Source organism: Nuphar pumila, chromosome 2 (genome assembly GCF_984573655.1).
Source record: "Nuphar pumila chromosome 2, dmNupPumi1.hap1.1, whole genome shotgun sequence".
Lineage (NCBI taxonomy): Eukaryota > Viridiplantae > Streptophyta > Magnoliopsida > Nymphaeales > Nymphaeaceae > Nuphar > Nuphar pumila.
In genome coordinates this window covers 135,996,805-136,013,717 of record NC_143250.1, presented here as the reverse complement: position 1 = coordinate 136,013,717, position 16,913 = coordinate 135,996,805, and positions in this window count along the sequence as shown.

Genomic DNA, 16,913 nt, shown 5'->3' with positions numbered 1-16,913 from the left:
TCATCATGATTACAAATCATCATAATATTTGGCTTCATAAGTACACATCGTTGTAAGATTTAGCAAACTTATGTACAAATCGAGGTATCTTAATAAACACACATCGCTATTGCATTGAATATATAAATTATCGTTGATTCAAACTTATAAATCGTTGTATAAATCGCAACCTTCAGGTTGCATCACGAAACCTTACACAAAATTCACCGAAACGATAGGATTTTGGGTAGTCCAACTGTAGAGTAAGAAACAGTCAGAACGTATACGCAACAGATGGTGGCAACGATGCTGCGACTGCGCATAAGACGGAACTAGATGCTTTGGCGGTAGCAGAAAAAAGGAAAGGATGCTCTGGCGGCAACAGAAGAAGGCAACGGATGATCCGACGACAACAGATGAAGGCTAACAGATGATCCGGCGACAACAGATGAAGGCAAAGTATGCTCCGGTAGACTTTTCTGCTTAGAGCAAAAATGGATTGTTTTGAACTATTTAAATCCTACAACACAAATCTTGCTACATATGCAAACTTTGCTGAAAATTTTGGCGCGATCACGATGGAGGGCAATTTTGTCCTTTTCACGAACCACCGATTCAGATTTCTAGATGTAGGGCATTTATGTTTGTTCCACGAAGAGAAAGATAATGGCGGTAAAGGGTACTTAAGTCTTTGCGACGACATCAAATTACGATGCAATGTGATGCGGACACACATGGGGATACTAGTCGGTCTGCATCTTATACGTGGCGCTCATTGGGACCCTCTGAACATGAGATGTGGCTACCGGCCCTGTTCGGGGGGGGGGGGCATATAACCTGCTCCGACTTTTGTTCTAGGATGAGCTTTTGTTGCTCCCCTACCCTTGGGTACCGTTTGACTGTAGGATAAAGTTTTTAGAAGAAGCAAAAACTTATTTCAAGATGGAGAGATAGTCCCATGCAATTTTTCATGTTTTGATAAGAAAAACTGTAAGGACCTGTTTGATTCGGAAGACAAACACCTTATGTTGGTGTTTGTCCTGGACGGGCAGGTCACAACCCTTGGGGTTGCGACTGGAGCGCCCCACGCTCATGCGTTATAACATGTCCGGGACACCATTTGTGCTGTCCCGAACTATACATGGTGCGCGTATCAAAAGCAGGATGCTGCCTGGGTGAGGACTGGGCTATCCCTGTGCGGGTGTACCCTGCATATCAAATACGAACTCTAACTTGAACTTTTTGGTCAATTCTGGTTCATTTGTCCAAGAAAAAAAATCGGATGTCTAAAATCAAATGCAGGGACATCTGACTTCCATTTTCATAAAGCCCGAGTTTGATTATAAATAAAAAAAAAGTTTTAGAAGAAGGAAAACCTTCTTCCAAAAGATGTGAAAAACACCATTTTTTCCATATTTATAAACATGAAAAATTTTAACCTAACTTTTTTTTGTCAGTTTCTGTATGTTTTGTAAAAAAAAAAGTTAGGCATAAGGGTTCAAAAGGACTTCTGACTTGTTTCACCATAAAAAAAAAATTTGTCCTACTTTTTTTTTGTTCAAAATAAGGGGGTGTTTGACTGCTTGTTCAGGATTGGACAAAACACACTGACCAGCATAGGCAGGCAAATGTTTTTGTCCAGGACACACTGTCCAGAATGACCAGGACATATTTTTTAAAAATCTTTTATTAAAAAAATCCATCCCTATTAGGGATAGCAGTGAATCAGAGAAAAACGGGGATTTGTTCGAACCTGCCAGGGATAAAAGACATAAAACACAGAATGAACCAGGGATGAATGTGAAAATCAAAACCCATATGGGGATGAACTTACTCTTGCCTCTCCCCGTCCCGTCCCGTCCCGTCCCGTCCCCATCTCCGTTCCCATTTCCCTCCCCAATCCCCGTTAATGAAATTATTAATATACTTATATATATATATATATATATATATATATATATATATATATATATATATATATATATATATATATATATATATATATATATATATATATATATATATATTCCTAACCCTAAACACTTCATCTCCTTATTTTCTTCTTATTCCTCTTAAAATTAGAATAAAGTTATTTTGAGATGTGACCGAGATGAAAACGGGGACAAGGACGAGGATGAGGACAGCTATTTTAAGATGGGGATAGACCGGAGATGTTGGGCAAAATTTTGAGATGGGCAGGGGTGGAGACCTTGTCCCCCGCCCCCGCCCCCGCCCCCCCCGGTCCACTGCCATCCCTAATCCCTATCCACTCTGTCCAGGGGGGTTTGAGTGACAAAAAGAGCATCCGGGGGTATGCGTGGAACAGCACGTTCATGCATCCCACGTTTGACTGCTTGAGTGCATTGCGCGCACGGACGCATATTCAAATGCCCGGTTAAAGTTGTTTTCTTTTAAATATTTTTCCAGAATTCTAACGGGGAGTCTTAAGGGTGGACAGTGAACCAGGTAGTGCGCAAGCTACTTGAGTTTAGGCTGCTATGATTTAGGTTTCATGAGATTGTTTATTTATTAAACAAACTGCACTCCAACTTGAAACTTAGCACACTTAGCTCATTTACTAAACAATCTAAACTTGAACTTTTATTAGGGTTAAGCCTTGTTTGGTGACAATAGCGAAAACCAAATTCGCTAAAAAGTAGGTTTTATTGGTGTTTGGATGACTCAAAACCTTAAAAAATGGGTTTTAGATTTTAAAAAAATAAAATACACAAAATAAAATAAAAAAGATAGAAAATAAAAAATGTCAGCCACTTTCAGCCAGCCATCAGACAAGATGCCGCCTGGGTCAACCAGTTTTTTTTAGAAAACCTGGTCCCAATAAACCAGCTTTAGTGTCAAATAAACATGCACCAAACCAGCTTTACACTTAAAATCAGGTAAACATGGTTTTGAGTGTCATCCAAATCATAATTTAAATTTAGCCCATTTCTCTAAGCAAACCAAAGTTGAAGGGGAGAATATTGGCTACATTTTATAGTAGTGTACTCTCCATATAACTTTTATAGGTGCAAGTTTTATTTCATCAAACAATGCAACTTGGTCTTTTCACTAGGGAATGCACTTTTCTTCTAGTAGTTTTGAGGTAAAAATATGATTTTCTTAAGGTAAAATTTGTACTCATTGTGGTACCATTGAATTTTAAAACCTTTAAAGATCTATTTGTACAATGTGATCGGATGATCTAGCTAACACATGAATTTGGGTAAAAATCATGTTGAAATAGGGTGGGGAGGGGGTGTTGAGGAAAGATATAACGGACAAATCACACTATTGATAAATAAAAAAACAGACGAGAAGAAGAAGAGAAAAAACAATCACACGGAACAAGGATTACAAAAGGCCGATTGCCTCCTTTAAATAATTGTCCAGAGAGACCTATTTAGAGTAAAATTCTTTACAGTAAAATTACATATAACTACTTTTCAAATTTTTTGGTCTCGAGGCCCACGCCCATCAATTTATCATGAAGTTGGATATGAGAAAATTAAAAATTTATATCAAGATCTACACTCCTCCAACAGGTAGGTAGGTGGGGAGGGACACTAGGGCTTCCATCTTTAATAAGGGGGGCAGCCACTTTCACACCTAGTTGGACAGAACATTAGATCTGCTGCTTCCAGTGTCGTGTGGCCTTTAGTTTTCTTAAGGATGATTTTGAAACATAGAATAAATGAAGGACATATTGGGAATGTTTTATAAAAGGAGGGTCCATTATAAAAAAAACTCATTTAAATGCCAAAGAAAGAACGAGATCTTTCCCCTCCAATATACTGGCGTGTTTGGATCACAAAGTAACGCACAATTCAAGTGCCAAAACTTTCCAATTATGGAACTTCTCATGAATCAAGAAAGGTAAAAGGCATGGAATTTATTAGAGCTTCTTTGAGAAGCACACAAGCAATCCACACTTAAAAAAGAAAAAGAAAAAAGTGAAAAGAGATAAGAATCCCCATATTATCAATTTCACTGCTAAAGCTTCTAAAAAAATGACACTACAAAGCATATGCTTACTTTTCAATAAATACATCTCAAAGATTTCTTGTTCTTTCTTCTCTCTCTCTCTCTCTCTCTCTCTCTCTCTCTCTCTCTCTCTTTTATGACAGAACTCTTCGCTCATGCATGTAATCTTCAGGTAGGGTTTCCAACACTCAAGCCCTTATGAAGCCCATAAGTGAGGCACCCACACACCTAATTCTCTTATCATAGCATGACTAAGTGGAACACTGATGGCTGTAGTAAAGGAAAGCCGGGCCCGGCACGAGGGGGTAGATGAGTGCGAGACAGCAACTCAAACTGGAACGAAGGGGTCAGCAGCCCAAGGGTGGGTGTCCCTCTTTTTTTTTTCTTAAGTTGCTAGACCACTTCAATGCATGTGGCAGCAATTCTATCAAATACCAAGTTGGACAATTTATTCTGCTCAATAAGAGTCTTGGATGATTGTCACATACAGGGACGGACACAGAAACCCCAATGTAGGTCTGTCTCTGGTGACATAGGAGCTTGCCATGGCAGGGACTAAAAGATTAGTTTTATATATTCAGAAGTTGTGCTTCTGTTACTGATTCTACTACTTGGTTCCCATGCCTATGTATTAAAGTCAGACATCCATCAATATCATCATCATCATCACCAACCCTTAAACAATTAAACGGGATCAGTTGTATGAGTTATTTTGTTTATTTCTTCCTATTTGGAGTTCTATAAAACGTGACTAGCATTGTCAGCCATTCTTATTTAACACGGATCACGTGCCATATGATGGCACAAAAATTTGTGCCTTAGGCACCTGATATCACTCCATCTTTGGGATAGCCAGTTGCAGGGCCCAAGACCTGATGGAGGGCGATCAAGTGCCTAAGGCACAATTTTTTGTGCCATCACATGGTACCTGATCCAGACTCTTCTTTTTTGTCTTAGGATTTGTCACTCATAGGATGTTAAAGTTTCACAGTCGTTTGCTACCGATGCCAACACTCTTCCTTTATCCATATTCATAATTGGCATTAGTAATCACATGTATTAAGATCGCCATCATAATCACATGCCAACACTCTTCTTTTGGCTTATCAAATAAGTATCCCCATCTCAAATGAACAGGGATACAAAGATCGCTTAACTGCCTACCTATGTGACACACAACAGGACTTTGTGCTGTCATGTGATGTGATTGGCCTGTGTCACATAGGCAGGCACTTAAGCAAGCCCTGGATCTCGTTCAATCTCAAACTCCACTAGGTTGAAGAGCTATCTAGATGAAAAATTACAAGGCCTACCCTGAATTCATCTCATCTAATTTTATCATATTATGCACTTTCTCTAACTATTTATGATTTTATTTGTGAGACCTAGAGGGTTCCATTTCTCATGAACTATTACATGACAACCTCACCATATACAAAATCCAGAAAATACAGTACGTGGATGACACAGATAGCTACAAAATAAAGGTGAAATGATTATCGAATTGAACCAAGATCTACAATTTCTTGATACAGTGCAACTAAAGTATGAACGCCTGTGATATACAACCTCACCATATACAAAATCCAGAAAATACAGTACGTGGATGACACAGATAGCTACAAAATAAAGGTGAAATGATTCTCGAATTGAACCAAGATCTACAATTTCTTGATACAGTGCAACTAAAGTATGAACACCTGTCATATCACATCTTTGAAAAACACTAAAAGGGAACCATGACAAAATACGAATAGTGACAAATCACAAATATTTAAAACATGTAAGCCTGGGGCTGCACCACAAGAAAGGTGCACATCCACTGGAAAAGTAGCGACTGTGCGTTATCCTTTTTTCACATCTACAAATATTACTCCTCTATGAATACCAACAAATCTCTAGTGTCAGAGAACTTTGGCAGCTATAAGGGTTGCATATTTGTCAAACAAAAGTTAATGGCAGCTAAGGATGCACACGAGTCGGGTTCGGACCGAGCACGGGCTGTTTCGGTTCGGCTCAAGAAGAATAAGTGGCTGTTCAAGCTGGGCTCGAGCGTCGTAGGCTGTCTTGACTTGGCTCAAGAAGAAGAAGTGGCTGTTCAAGTTTGGCTCGAGCGCTCGAGCTCGAGCTGAGCTTAAATAGCCTATGCCTAGGCTCGAGCAAAACTCGACTCGGCTTGAGCCGAACACATTTACAAAAAAATTTAAAGTTTTTTTTTAAATGTGTGTCAAATGTTCTTTAACAAAATACTCACCCACTAAGGTAAGACCACTTTTTGTATTCAATTATAGAAAACTAATATACATATATAAAATCTAATTTCTTTATATAATTATGTGAAGCAATACTTGTACCCAGCCTAAACCTTTGTTCAAGCTCGGCTTATTTATTTTTCAAACGAGCTCAAGTTGAGCTTAAATGGGTCGAACTCGAGCCAAGCACAAACTAGCTCGGTTCGTTGCGCATCCCTAATGGCAGCTGTCAATTCTAAGTTATTTAGCTCCCTTCATCAAAGAAAATGGGATCAGGAATCAGCTGTCAATTCTAAGTTGGAGTTGGCAATTCTAAGATAATGGGCGTCATACAATTGCCAACTCCAACTTGAGGGGGAGTATTTGACGCATCCGTTATTCACTCGATCTTATCTCAGGGTTGGTTATTGCATCCTGAACTGTATCAGCTGGCTACCGCGATTCTATCGAGATCTACTAAGGGTTGGTTATCGCATCCTGAACTTTATCAGCTGGTCACAGCTATTCTATCGGGATCTACTATCGCACGTCCACTATTATCGCATAATCCAACCCGTCTGCGCATAGTCTTTATCCAAAGTTGTTTGTATTTTTATTTTTTACTGTTATGTTTATCATGTAACCGCATCTTGTAAATTTATTTATTGCCGAATTCATCAATGGAATGATAACGAATTCCTCAGTAATCTGACATTCTTCAAAACCATACCGTGAGAAGCCACTCCTAGGGGCAAAGGGTAAGCCTACAAAGTTTTACGCTTCCTGCAGGACAGTGACCGGAAGCACGACAGGTAGAGCCAGCGCAGCTCGGTGTCTGTTCCCGAGGCCAGTTTCTATATGTAAATATCAAAAAAGCATACCGTGTGAAAGCTTGAAGGCATTGCAGTTTATTTTTTCAAGGAAAAAAATTATTTAGACTCCCACCAAATAATCTGGAGAAATTTCTCTTTAGAGAACAATGTTTGGACTATATTTACAAAAGGGCCTCGTTCTGAAATTCTTGATACGGATCCAAGTTTTTTTGATAATTATCAAAAAGAACCTGCTGTGACCCAGCCTAACTTCTAACACACTTAACCTGAATTGCCCTTCACCCCATCTGGTTCCTCACTGTCACTATCACTATCACTTCTCTTTCAAGGTGTGTTTTTCATAACAAGAATTTTACAAATCTTTAAATGTTTTCGACATGCATTTTCTCTTCTCAAGATCCCTACTTGACACTTACAGTGAAACATTAGGTCTGGATTTCAGATTTAGAAAAGGTTGGCACCCAACTTGAAATATAAAAAAAAGCTAGGGCCGAATCAGGAAATTAACAAATAATCTTTGTCATAATAAGAAAAAATTATATTGTAATCATAGTGAACAGTTGAGATAAAACAATACTTAAGAAGGTAACACTGGGATTCCTATGACATATTTAATGAGAAAAAAATATCAAGGCATCATGTCATGGGGGGTATGGATCAGGTAGGGATGGCAGTGGACCGGGGGAAAGCGGGGCCCCGCCCCGCCTCGCCCCGTTTGGATCAGGGATGGAGGCGGGGACGAAGGTTAAAATCCATCCCCGTCTGGGGGTGGAGGCGGGGATGGACGTGCACTTTTCCCCATCCCGTCCCCGCCCCGACCACTTTTCCCCGCAATATCCCTGCCCCACCCCGCCTCATCCCCGTTTGAACCGGGGATGGAGGACATGAAACGAGGATGAAGGCGGGGGTGGAGGATAAAATCCATTCCTGCCGGGGATGGAGGATAAAATCTTGAGGCGGGGCGGGGGTGGAGACCTTGTCCCCTGCCCCGCCCCTCCCCTCCCCGCCCCACTGCCATCCCTAGGATTAGGTGCCATATGATACAAAATTTTGTGCCATACCCACCTGATCACCCTCCATCTTGGGGATAGGGTCTGTCAATTGTGGGTCCCAAGACCTGTAGGGCCATCGGGTGTGTAAATTAAGTACAAATTTTTGTGCCATCATATGGCACGATCTGGACTCTGTCATGGGTATGACAATCTACAATATCCCAATAAAGAAACAGGTTGATCCTCATGTCCTGGTACTTTAGATCATAAACGCACTTTATTGGTTATGGAAGAATCAATACTCGCATATTGCCAACCATTGAATCAAACTAAGAGATAACTTTGGGAGTAATGGAGCATATTTTATGAAGAAGAATGTGACATGCCACATTTTACACTTTATAAAGAGATACATTAAAGATATTATTGATGACAGACTGACTATCACATTCTACCTTCATAGGTGTAAATGTTAGAATGCCATATGATTAGAAAATGACTTTATATATATATATATATATATATATATATATATATATATATATATATATATATATATATATTTACACGAAAAAACTGCCCTGAAGATCAGAGACCTATCTGTGCTGGCACTAGCTGACTTAATTAAGTGATATTTCAAAAAGCTAGGTATCCATCTTAAATATTTAAAATCTGAGGTGCTTAAAGTAAATATGCCATACACGAGGCACCTATATATCACTTTCTTTTAGATTCCTTGGAAGGATTTGAGGTGACTTCGTAACACACACATGTTAAGTCTAGTAGATTAATTGGCCAACCAATCCTTGGTATATATTGTTGGTTTTGATTAACTCTTCTCTACTTTCTCATTTGTAATTGACATCAATAGATGTTTCAATGGATTTAAGAGCAAGCCTAGCTGTTTTCTTTAATAGATGGATCTCATAATTCTTTTGAATAATTAGTTAATAGCTATGTCACATTGGTGCAGGTGTAGATACGGGTGCAGATGCAACGATGCGGTACTTAAAAAAAAACTTGGGTGCAGGATGTGGGGAATATATATATATATATATATATATATATATATATATATATATATATATATATATATATATATATATATAACTGGACTTAGTTAGGGTTCACTGAATCTATTTTTGGACATAAATGGACCTCAGAGTGGTTGACTTCACTGGACACAAAGGAAGTCGTGTCCAAGTGTCGCACCCACATGGGTGAGATGTGACACGGGTGTGGTGCCCTATTAAAAGAGTCCGTGTTACATAGGTTAATAGTGAATTATTTGTGGATAGTTCGTTTGAATAAAAAGTCTGTGTTTTAATAGTTAACTACCTCTATACTCTCTGAGTTATAGTTCCTTAGTATCAAAGGCCGTATCTTTTCATATTGGAGATTTCATGAGCATTGGCCCAAGTTATAGTGATATCATTTACATATATCAATTCAACTTTGCTATATATTGCTCTAGTGAGCTACTTTTCTTTGTACTTTGTTTACAATTTCATACACATTTTAAGAAATCTTTCCCCCCTCTTAAGCACTTTAGCATGATTTTAAGATGATATTTATTAAATGCTTCAAATTTTTTATCCATAGCATCTCTAAAGTTGTTAGTTGGTTTTTTGAAAATAAAAATGCTAAGTGGTAAGAGAAGGCAATATATTTATTCAACAAATTGCCATAATATACCAGTCTTCAATTATGCAAAGGGCTTCACACATTTGGCTAAGTGGGTTAGCTTAAGGCATTCAAGTTAAAGAATATTGTGATATGGATACACAGAGTCCCTTGCTTCAAAGTCAACACTAATAGAAAACTGTCTTCAGTGATTTTTTTTTTGTTGTTGATGTGGAGGACGGGGGGAGTTTCGCACCAGAAACATGAAAGTAGGGTCATAGTCAACATGACAGCTCTCAAATGTAACAAGATGTTCGAACCATAGTAGTGGTTTCTCCCCATTATCAAAAAAAGGTCTTCAATCAAGTGAATTATTCTCACTACAGGGGTCGCCCACTTTGCCAACAGGGTGGTTGTGAGGGTGTTGAGACGAAGGTGCTAGATCAAACCCCACTGGCACATGGATGTTCCCCTAGCTTTAAAAAGTGGGCCACATAAGCCTGGGTGATCGTGGGCCTTGCCTGGAGTTTCCCTCTCTTCGGCATGGGTACCTTGTCATAAAAAAATTCAAAGTGGATTAATTTTTTAAATCTACTTGAGAGGATGAGAGACACTAGAAGCATAGCGTTGTGGGACTTGAAGCTGGAGCCATGGGAAGGTGAACCAGTAGTTGTTTTGTGGTGCCAAGTCTATAATTCTTGTTACCAAGAGTGAGTTCATGCACACTTATTATGACAACATATATATATAATAGGGCATAACAGTGGACGACATAAGTCATCCACTGCTAATGGACGCAAGCCCGCCGCTGATCACCTGCGGGATCAATGGTGGGCACTAAATTTACAAAGAAAAAACCTTTAGCGTGGTTCTTGACTGCCGCTAAAGATGGGTTTTCCACCCAGCACATTAGCAGCAGTCCAGGACCACCCCTAAAGGTCCAAAATGCAGAAAAAATGAAAATCAGATGTGTTGGGCGAATCTGACATTATTTCGACAATTCATTGTCCATTGTTTTGCACAATTGTGTGTGTATATATAGAGAGAAAGACACTACAAGAAAAACCGCTTTTACTGGTGTCAAAGAGCATTTTCACTAGTGCTATTTTACTTAGAGCCAATGAAAAAGTGAATTATAGTGGCGCAAACTGTACTGCACCAATCTAATAAACTTTTTCGGGTGCACATAAAAAGTGTGACAATATAAATAAACTTTTTTGTCACGAAAAAGAAGTGCATCAAAAAAATAAAATTTTTTTGGCGCATATTAAAAGTGCACCAACTATTTGGAATTAAGAAAAATCTGATTTTTTTCTTTGGCAGGCTCTCTCTCTCTCTCTTGCTAGAAATCTCCTCTTTCACTGGGGGCTATTTTTCTTAGCCACAGTAAAAAAAGGTTTTTTCTAGTGCATAAATAAAGTGCACCAGTAAAAAGATGCGAATTCAACAAAAAATAGTGTTGGCAAGCACTCTCTCCCTTTTTTTTTCTCTCTTTCTCTTTCTTCACCAATCGACCACCATTGTCGGCTGGTGCTCTTGATCATGCATAATTTTTATGCATAAATTTATATATTTTCATGCATGATCATGGGCAATAATAGCTTAAAAAATACTTGTTCGGAGGGTTTTTAAAGATTTTTCTCAAATTTCAATTTGAGCAACATGAGCCCCTTTCTGAGCCTTTTTGAGTAATTAATTAAGTTTTTAGAAAATACTTTCAGAAAATAGAATTGTTTAAAATATTTGAAAAATATACTGACACTTTTTGAAAAAGTTTTCCAAAACCTAATTAAGTTATTATAAATAGAAAGTTTGAGAAAGAGAGGGGCGCCTCTCTCTCTCTCTCTCTCTCTCTCTCTCTCTCTCTCTCTCTCTCTCTCTCTCTCTCTCTCTCCAGACGGTTTCTTCTTCACCTATCTTCTTCTTCTTATTTATTCTACTTCTTTTCCTCTCTTTCTTTTCTTCCTCTACCCTTTTTTTTCGTCGGCGTCTTCTTCGTTGTCTATCATAAAGGGGTGCAACGTGACAGGCATAGATCGTGGAGAGGCCGCTCTTTCGTTAACCCATCCATTGGAACAATCTGCAACAGGTTGTTCTCTCTTCTTCCTTTTTCATGTAAATTATAGTGCATTGCATAATGTATCCCATCTTGAGTGTGTGTGTGTGTGTATATATATATATATATAGTTTATTGTTTATTGTTCAGCATGTTTTTATTTCATATTCATTTAGGTTAATCCACGTTTGCATCTGAAAAACAAACAAAAAAAATTGGGTTAGCCTTACGCATAGTTTTTACATGTTAGTATAGTTTTCAATTTAGCAGTCATTGTAGTTTTAACTGGATGCACGTCAATTGTTTTTTTTAGTTCAGAAAGTTTTCTTTTGTCGTGTTTTGTATAATCATCATGCTTTCTTGTTTCGTTTTTTTAGCTAGTTTTATTTCAGGTGTGTTAGTCAGTTAGTTTAGATTTTGATGCACCATCGTTTTGGTTTATTCAGCAGCATAATCATTGGTTAGAAATTAATGTTAGTTGTTTTTTTAGGTAATATTATATTGTTTGAGTTGGTTGTTTCAACATTTCCTTTAACCTCATATCATGTGCTTCTTAGTTTTGTCAATTAGCACATAGAAGTCGATTTTTCTAGCTAGTTTTCCTGTCACATAGTATATTATAATCTAATGTCTTTTATTTTGTTATTTTTTTTAGCCGTGGTTCCATTGTAGTTTAATATTAGTTAATCTTTGTTTTCTAAACTGTCACGTGAGCTATGTTTTCCTTTCCAGCAATCAGTTTAGTGCTATTCCTAGTTGAATGCCATTAACTTAGTTTAATTAGAGTAATTACCTTAGACTAATTTAAGGTAGCTGATTCTTGTTTTCATTCAAGTAAGTAGTTAGTAATTAATAATTAATAATTAATAATATTACATAGTTAGTTTTCGTTTCAGATTTGACATCCGTACAACAAGTTTTATTTTGTTGATTGATAGCCATTAGTCTTGCATATAGTTTAGTAACTTGTGTTAATTAATTCTTGATAGCTTGCTTAGTTCCTATTTACTTTTATTATCTTGTTGATGTTAGATTAATGGATTAAATAGTTTAATTTCTTAGTTCAGTTGAGTACTTTCTTGATTTTCATTAGCTTACTTTAGTTTCTTGAATTCTTGATTTCTTGATTTAGTTAGATGTTAGTCATTAGTTTGTTAGATGTTGGTTTCTTGATTAATTAGTTAGTTGTTATGCTATTTCAGCATTTGGTATAGGTGGTTACAAGTTAGTTCGTAGTTAGTTCATGTTTAGTTTAGTTAATTCAAATCTTGCTTTTGGTGAATATTTTTAATCATTAGCTATTAATTTCTTATCTAGTTTCTGTGATATTGCTTTTTGTTTTGTTTTTGTGTTTTACAGGGAAGCATTGAAATATGTGGTAGAACCCTTTTCGTGCCCTAAACATACTCTCTGACGTCCCCTCAAGCTCTCAGAAGTGCCCTCATAGAGCCCTCAGAAAAGCAAAAGTTCAAGAAAACATGCATTACCTCAAGAAGGGATAAGAAGACTCAAAGCACTGAAGATCTTCCTTTTAGTTTTAGATTAGAGTTTATTTTATTAATTGGGTCTGTAATAAAACCATTTATTTATTCTGTTTAAGCCCTCTGCGTAGGGTCGTACTCCCTTAGTTAGTTAATTATTTAATTAATTTTTTTATTTTGGCAATAAGGAGTAGTGTAGTTGTGTGTTTGAATACGAGTATTTCTCGTTCCCTTAGATCGACCCGGACTCCACCACTCGTGTGAGCCATTTTTTATTATTTGGTGTCAGGTTTTCACTTACTCTTCATTAAAAATATTATTTAAAAAATTTATTTTCATAAAACTCACACCAACTCTCTCTCTCTCTCTCTCTCTCTATATATATATATATATATATATATATATATATATATATATATATGTGTGTGTGTGTGTGTGTGTGTGTGTGTGTGTGCCAGCTGACCACCACTACCAGTCGACACTCTCTCCCTCTCTTTGTGTGTGTTCTCTCTCCCTCTTTTTCTGTGTTCATTGGCCGATGACTACTGTGGGTTGATGCTCTCTGCTTCTCTCTGTCTTCACTCTCTATGTGTTCATCGGCCAACCACCATTGCCAGTCAACACTCTCTCCCTTTCTCTGTGTTCTCTCTCTCTATATGTGTTCATCGGCTGACCGTCATTGCAGGTCAGTGCTCTCTCTCTCCCCTCTTTGTGTTCTCTATCTTTTTCTGATTCACCAGTTATGGGGTTGATCGAACATATCGATTGAGTGGTGGAAGTGGAGAGGAGGGGGGGGGGTAGTTAATTGGATTTTACTCTGGAAAAACATGTCATGTCATATGTTTATTTGCTTCATCGCTAATTACTCACAGATACGCTCATTCACTCTATTGTTACATCTATTGACATCATTCTCTTTCTGATTCTATGTTGTTCGATTCATGGAGATGTGAGTTGAAGTAATAAGGGTATTTTTTTCTTTGAATTTTATTGATTTTGATAAGTAATTTAGGTAAAGGAAAAAAATTAGTAAGGTCCTATCAAGATTATTGATTTTTTTCAAATGTATGATTTAGATTTTAGGGATTTTGTATTTTAATCTATAATTTTGTTATTTATTGAGTGAATGCATGTTAAATTCAATTTTTTGTCATGTATAATTTAGAATTTAGGGGTTTTGCATTTTAATTAATAATTTATTAATTTATTGAGTGAAAGCATGTTGTATTAAATCTTTTTTATAATGTATAATATAGAGTTTGTATTTTAAACTATATTTTATTTATTGAGTGAATACATGCTAAATCTGATTTTTTTTCAAGTATGTTAGATTTTAGGGGTTTTGCATTTTAATCTATGTTTTTGTAATTTCTTGAGTGAAAGTATGCTAAATTTGATTTCTTCAAGTATGATTTGTATTTTAGAGATTTTATATTTAAATTGCTAATTTTATAATTTATTGAGTGAAAGCATGCTAAATCTAATTTTTTCTCATGTATGATTTAGATTTTATATTTTAATTGCTAATTTTATAATTCATTGAGTGAAAGCATGCTACATCCATTTTTTTTTCTCATGTAGGATTTATTGTTTAAGGATTTTGCATTTTAATACATATTTTTGTTATTTTGAGTGAATGCATGCTAAATCTATTTCTTTTTCAAGTAGGATTTACATTTAAATCTATATTTTTATAATTTTTTAAGTAAAAGCATACTAAATCTTATTTTTTTTCATGTATGATTTATATTTTAAGGGTTTTGCATTTTGATCTATATTTTATAATTTCTTGAGTGAAATCATGTTATATCTATTTTTTTTCACATATGATTTAGATTTTAAGGGTTTTGTATTTTAATTAATATTTTTGTTATTTATTGAGTAAAATTCTATGAAATTTGATTTTTTTAAGTATTATTTAGATTTTAAGGGTTTTGCATTTTAATCCATATTTTTGTAATTTCTTGAGTGAAAACATGTTAAATCTATTTTTTTTAGTATGATTTAGATTTTAGAGATTTTGCATTTTAAGTATTATTTATAATTTATGAATTTTTAAGTTTTTTATTTTAGGGGTTTTGCATTTTTGAGAGTTTTTTTAAAAGTATAATTTATGATTTTTCAAGTTTTTGATAAATTAGAGCTCTGAATTATTTTAGTATAAATTTTATTATACTAGTATTTTATAGTATATTTTTTTTCTTCTGCTAGCTACTTTTACTTAGCAAATTTTTCATGCTTCAGTAAAGGCATTTTTTTGGTGCTATTTTAGCATAAGTAAAATCCTATTCTCTATGCATTAGCGCCAATAAATTTTTTACCGGCAACACTTTTACAGGAAAAACTTCTGGACTTTTATTGGCGTTAATTTAGTGCCACTAAAGGTCTGATTTTTTGTAGTGCTAGAGAAAGAGAGAGAATCATCAAACACAACCCGTTTCCACCGTTGATGGTAGAAGATCAGCGATGAAAACATCATTTTTTTAGGGAACTCTTTAGCGTGTTTTTGGAATGCCGCTTAAGATGATTTTTTCTGCCCAGACCATTGCTAAAGGTCAAAACAACGAAAAAAATGATTGGATGCGCCAAGTGTGTTCGACCAATTTTTGACTGGATGGGCATCCGATATTACGTCCTCTCTCTCTCTCTCTCTCTCTCTCTCTATATATATATATATATATATATATATATATATATATATATATATATATATATATGTATATATATATATATATACATATATACATATATATATATATATATATATATATATATATAGAGAGAGAGAGAGAGAGATTGCGTCAATGAGTACAAAATTGTGAGATACTCATTTAAACATAGATATTTTGAAAGTGTTCACCAAAAATTTCTGAAATGGCATATGATATTATAGACTAGTTAGGTCAGCTGCAGGTTGGACATGAAAGGGCTGTTAGAAGAACACTAATATTGAAGAAAGTTGGGCTCCATTATAAGTATAAAAGTAAATAATTAAATAAATAGATAAAAATAAATAAATAAATGGTATATATGTGTGTTTTATGCGGTACTAATGAAGGTACAAAATGACTCAGCTGAGTAGAAACTCATACGTGCAAGCTATACTGACTCAATCTGACCACACTGTAGTCAGCTTGTTGAGGGAAATGACAGAGGTTGATGTATACAAATATTCAATTCACTGTAGAAAGCTGATGTTAGTCCGAGAACAACTTTTATAATTAAAATAAAACCTTTTATAAAATTTGATGGCTTGCAGCCTCCAACACACAACACATACCATGTGCTCTACACGAGGTAGATGTATCAATCTATGCCATAAATATCACCAATAATCTGAAAATTTTAAGATCAATTGTCGTGTTTTTCAATAGCCCATATAAGTTTAAACCAAGGTTGCCAAACTAGGAAGCAAAAGCGAGAAACGATACGGCAAGCAAAAGTGAAAAGCGAGGCATTTTGAAATTTATAAAAAGCAGGAAGAGAACTATCAATTTGAAAGCGAAATATAAATAAAAAATGAAGCAACATGGTAACTGAATGAGAATCGAACAAGAAGCAAATAAAACCTAAAATAAAATTGATTATTCTTATATTTCATAAATTTTCAGTAAAAGAGTTAAATTTTTGTTAAAATCTAACCATGGTTACCAATTTAGAAAAAGTACACGAAAAGTGAGTGAAAACGTGAGAAAAAAGACATGAAAACATTAAAAAAACGTAAGAAAAACATATAA